Source organism: Rhinolophus sinicus, linkage group LG07, assembly GCF_036562045.2.
Source record: "Rhinolophus sinicus isolate RSC01 linkage group LG07, ASM3656204v1, whole genome shotgun sequence".
Classification (NCBI taxonomy): domain Eukaryota; kingdom Metazoa; phylum Chordata; class Mammalia; order Chiroptera; family Rhinolophidae; genus Rhinolophus; species Rhinolophus sinicus.
Window position 1 is genome coordinate 49,372,036 of NC_133757.1, and position 6,000 is coordinate 49,378,035.

The window sequence follows — 6,000 nt, forward strand, 5'->3', positions numbered from 1 at the left end:
AGGAAACTAAAGCTGGGAGAGGTGGAATAAGGGCAGATCCAGGTTGCAAACCCAGGTCTTTCTGCCACCAGAGCTTGACTTCAGAACAGCTGTGCCACACTACTGTGGGGCTATCCGTGTACTCAATGCCTTTGGCGCCTCCATCCCTCTCCTTGGTGACAGAACAAATAAAATGCACTCATTTGTCAGCCTGGTGTCTGGGATCTTGGGCAATCCTTGAAGATGTTGCCTGCTTCTCTGAAGAGTGTTCATGGGCTCTTGACTTGCCCAAGAAAGAGGCTGCAGTACCTGAGACTCTCTTTAGAACTTGGTTTTCCATGGCAGTGGCACGGAGGGAAGGCAAGGAATCGTCATGTGTGGAGTGCCTAGAGGAAAGATCGCCTATTGCCCTCCAGATAGCTGACCACAGTAAACATAGGAGTAAAGCTCAAACTCAACACAAGACCAAGAAATGCAAACCGAAACAACCATGACCTCTTAAATTGGCAACCGTTTTTTAAAAATAGTAAAACCCAATGCTGGTGAAGGTGTGGAGAAACGTCCATTCATCTGATGAGAGACTTTTGGTGGAAAGTTTGATAGTATGTATCAAATGCTTTCAAGTTTTTCATACTCTTTCATCCAGGAAATCCAGTACAGGAATTTATCCTAAGGAAATAACTGTGGCTGAATGCTAAGATTTAATGTTCTCAAACATTAAACATTGTTTATAATCGTGAAAAACCAGAAAACCACTTAAGGGTTGAATAATAGGGGATTGGTCAAATAAATTATAGTTACATATATGATGGGATACTCTGCAGCCATTAAAATGATCGTGCAGAAGACTTTTTATGACATTAACAATGTTTAAGATATATTAGATGACAAAAGTAGTCTATAAAACAAGTACCATATGACTCCATTTGTATAAAATAAAGCATTCTCTATAATGTGAATATATACGCATGGAGAAATGTTTGGAAAGAGATAAACCAAACTGTTGACAATAAATTACTTATCTGAATTTTTAACAATGTCTTTAACAAACATGTTTTCCTTGCATCTGTCACATAGCATTTAAGAGCGTAGCCTCTGGAGTTTCAAATCCCTATTCCGACCTTCATTCATGGAAACCTCTCTGAAGTTCAGTCTCCAAGCACAAATGGGGATAGCAGTAACACCAAAGCCCCTTCTCAGGGGGAGCTGGGAGGCTGTAAAGGAGATGCTAAACGTGACGTTCCTAGTACCACGCCTCACAGTGATTTATCATCACCATTACTAGGGTTACAGTGACTACTTATTGTGATATTATTACTACAACTCTTGCAACGAAGAAGGAGAAAAGCCTGAGCGTTTGTCCACTTCTGCTGCCCACCTAGCCGGAAAGCCACCGCTGCCAGCACTCCCCCAGCAAGGCGAGTGCTGGCTCTGTGACTTCCTCAGGGCGTTCGGCTCACACTTGCCAGGACTCCGGTGTTCCGCTCTCCTCACCTCTGTCCACGGAGAGGACTTGGAAGAAACAGCCCGGCAAACACTGGTCTGCTGGCCCCAGAGTGAGACGTGGAAGTTTACAGAAATGCATAAGCAAATGTTTTATTTGGGACGACTGATGGAACAGAGCCTGCACCAGGAAAGGAGACTTTTCAGCGAAGCCCAGGCTGTCCATGGCTGGGCCTCCTTGTTTGTTTCTTCTCTTCATCCCGACTGCCTCATTGGCTCTGGAGCATCTGTCCCCAACATGGGGCTGATTTTAAGAAATCCAAGACATCTTTAGCCAGTGGACTTGGAAGAAGTCGTGGAGAAACCCCACAGTGCTGCCGGCAAGAGCCCGGAGAGGCAGACACAGATAGGAAAGAAGAGCGTGGTTGATAAACTCGTGAAGACAGTGCTGCTTCTGGGGGGGGAGGCCATGTTCAGAAATCGAGAGGGATGGGCCAGAGAGAGCAGCAGCCCCTGGCAAGCATCCACCTGCCCTGGGTTTCTATCCTCTCGCATGGCTCCTCACTAGGCAGGAGTTGCCTCGCTCAGGTCACAGACTTCTCCACATGCGGGAGAAAAACACGATTGAGGACCATTGTAGCTGTTTCTCCTGTATAGTTGTTAAATGCCGTTGAGTCGGCTCCAACTCCTGGGGACCCTGTGAATGAGTGCTGTCCGCCATGTCCTGTCCTCTGCAGCCTGCTCAGCTCCTGTAGTCTCACACCTATGCTCCTTTTATGGAGTCAGTCCATCTCATATGTGGTCTTCCTCTTTCCTGCTGCCTTCTATTTTTCCTAGCATTACTGTCTTTTCCAAAGAACCCTGCCTTATGATGTGCCCGAAGTAGGACAGCTTCAGTTTTGTCATTTTTGCCTCCAGGGACGTTTCAGGCTTAACTGGCTCTAGGACCCACTTGTTTGTCTTTCTGGCGATCCAGGGTGTCTGTAGAGCTTTCCTCCAACACTGTATTTCCCCTACGTAGACATAGCCACCAAGACACAGATACACCCACAGATGCACACACAGATGAGCAAAGCAGAGGGTTATGGAGTTCCAGCCAGTCTCCATCCTCCAGTTGGTTTAACCACAAACGTTGCTGCAGTGTTCTCTGCTTGAAAATACCAACACAAATATTAAATTCCGGTGACTCCAGACAAAGCAGAGTAACTGTTGCTGGACAGAGCATCCGGGAAGGCAGACAGGAAATTAGATAGAAAATGAGAGAAAAAAGTGAGGGGGGAAAAAAGCTGTGATTCCTAGAAATTCCCACTCCACCCACTTCCCACAACTATTCTATTACTGCAAAATAAGAAATTAATTCCTCCAGGATTAAGATCGTGAAGAATGTGCCAAAAACCCAAGAAAAAGGCTTTATGCTTACAGGGCGTGAACTTGGCTTAAGTGGAACTAAGACACAGCTAAAGGAGCCTGTGCCTGACTTCCTCGCATTTCAGTAAAATCTCAAAATACAGTTTGTCAGGATTCCCTGGGCAGGCTTTGGGCTGGCCTCTTCTTTTACTGGTGTTGGTAATACAACAGGGTGGGCAGGGATATTGTGACAATTTTTGTCCTGTCCTCACTTATGTATGGAGAAGACGTTCAAAGAATGGGAAGGTCACTGTCTCCTTCCCCCAGGAGAAGCAGAGGCAGCTGCCCTCCTTCTCAGCTCTGAACTTCATCAGGAGGAAATAAGCCACTGCTGAAGAAGCCACTAAACTCAACACTACCTCTTTTACTCTTATTTAAAAAGAAGAAAAAAAAGAACTGCCTGAACTACCCCAGTGGTTTTCAACTCTGAACACACTCACCGGTTCTCAAACTGTGCCTCAGAATCTCCTGGAAGCCTTGTTAAAGCACAGATTTCTGAGCCCCACCCCAGAGTTTCGGGAGTCAGTCGCTGGGCCTGAGAATTTGCATTTTAATAAGTGCCCTGGGTTGCTGGGGCCGCTGGGCCGTGGTCCATACTTTGAGAGCCACTGCCCTCCCCCTGAACTTAGAAACGAATTCAATTGGTCTCCAGTGGGGTCTGGACATTGTTATTTACAAGTGCCAGGGGATCCTTGGAGAACCAGCGCTAACACTTCCAGGGCCCATTAAGGTGAGATCTACTACAAGAGCACACTATAAAAATAAGTACAAACATCCAGTTATCAGTTAAGTACTTACTAAAACCCGGCTGTTCTCAATCACGGCCTTGTCTCCTCCTATTTCTTTTTCACATCAAAGAGAAATCTTGACATCTTCCTGTGACTTGGCCCGCCTACAGCTTTGCAGAGGCCATTTTCTGCATGTCCCTGCTTTGTTCCTGGCTGGGCTTTGGGGCATCAGCCATTTGTTACCTCTGTTAGCTCTCAGTTTGCAGGTTCATAGGTGTCTTAAGGGTCTCCCTGTTCCCTTTGTTCTGAGAGAAACGTTCCCTCTCCTCGCACATGGTGCAGAGAACCCCGGTGTCTTGTCTTTCTTATGAATGAGCACAAGAAAAGCTGACTGGCCTTGATCCATGTAAAAGTGGAGGCTTGTGAGCCCATGTCCCCTGCCCCGCAGGCAGCTCTGAGAAGGGCGGTCTGTCTAGCGAGGCTTGGCAGAGGGGGAGCTTCGGCCTCCAGGGCGCTGTGGGAAGATTTACAAAACAAAGAACAGATGCTCGGAACAATGAGTTCACCACAGAATGGGGCCCAACACCTTCACATCGGGAGGGGAAGGGTCAGTGGACTCTGGCCAAGTCCTGCTCAGCGGAGCCTCAAAGAGAGACAGGCAGGCAGACACGTGACTCCTCCTGCAGAACCGGGGGAGCAGAGGTTGGGGAAGAAACACACTCTGCCTCCCCTGGGTCAAGCATTTGCAAGCAGTGTCTTATTTAATCCCCACTGCAACTCATGACCCCACAGCAGATGCGGTCACGGCTCTCCTATTCTGCAAATGAGAAAACAGAGGCTCAGAGACATGAAGCACACAAGCTAACTCACTATATATTACTTACTAACTTACTTACTGAGTCCTTACCATATCTACCAGGCACTTCCCCAGTCGCTTTGCACATATTGACCCATTTAATCCCTACAGTGAGCCGAGTGGTAATGTGTTGGTCAGCATAGGCTAGGTTGTGCTGTGGTAACAAACAATCCCAAACCCTCAGGGCCTAACATAAGAAAGGTCTATTTCCCACTTACACAGAGTCTGCTATAGGTCCATGAGACTCTCCAGGGCAACTGGCATTCATGCAATGACCCAGCAAGCCAGTCAGTCTCGATCTGGTGACTCAGCTAACTGAACAGGAGGTCACCTTGGTGCTGAGGCAGAGGAAAAGACGGCCGGAGTGTCAGGTGCTGGCTCTTTTATGCTTTGCCCAGAAGTGACTCATGTCATTTCAGCACACAGGCCATTGACCAGTGGTAGTCACATGGCACCTACCCAATTCAGGGGCGTGAGGGGACAGGAAATGTAGGGAAACAACTATTACGTTGGTGCAAAAGTAATTGCGGTTTTTGCGATTACTTTTAACCTTTAAACCACAAATAACTTTTGCACCAACCTAATAGAATATTTGGTGACCATCACTATCTCTGCAACAAGTAGGTTCTATTATTACCCCAATTTTACAGGTAAGAAAACTGAGACAGAGAGGTGAGGTAACTCGCTGTTTTAGTTTGCTGGGGCTGTTGTAACAAAGGACCACAACAGTGTGGCTTAAACTACAGAAATGTACTGTCTCAGTTCTAGAGGCCAGAACTCTGAGATGAAGGTAACGGCAGGGCGGGTTCCTCCTGTGGGCTCTGAAGGACAATGTGTCCCAGGCCTGTCTCCTGGCTTCTGGTGGTTTGCTGCCATCCTCGCCGTTCCTGGGCTTGTAGAAGCCCCACCCCAACCTCTGTCTTCAGCCCCACATGCTGTTCTCCCCGTATGCATGTCTGTGTCCAAGTTTCCCCTTCTTATAAGAATCAGTCATGTTGGATTAGGGGCCCACCCTACTCCAGCGTGACCTCATCTAAATTCATTTCATCTACAACACCCTATTTTCAAAGATGGTGGCATATGAGTTTGGGGGGGGGACACAATTTAACCCATAATACTTGCTCAAGGTCACACATAGCTAGTACGTAAAATAACTTGAACCCCTGTCCGTCTAATTTTGACTCTCTATCCAGGTGATAATTACTTCCTCTGAGAGGGAAGGTCTGTAAGTCATTGGGAGCCATGTTGATGATGAGAATGAATTGTGTTAATCTCGTCTGCTCCCCAAAGGCAGGGATCATACCTCATGAAACCCCTCTTACACTTGTCCTTACTCAAAAAACACCACAATCCATTTAACACCCGCAACAAGGACGTTGAAAACCTTTGAGAGATTAGAATTCCTCTCCCTCCCTACCCATTCCACCCAAATGGGATACAGTGCTCTCCTTAGAACTGTGGTGGCCTCCTCGCTCATGGTGCCACCCATAGGTCTGGTCTAGAAGGCAGGCATCTCTGCCTTTCCCATCTTCACCCACCGGGATGGTGATCTGGCCCCCACGGCATGAGTGGGTAATGCAAGTGACC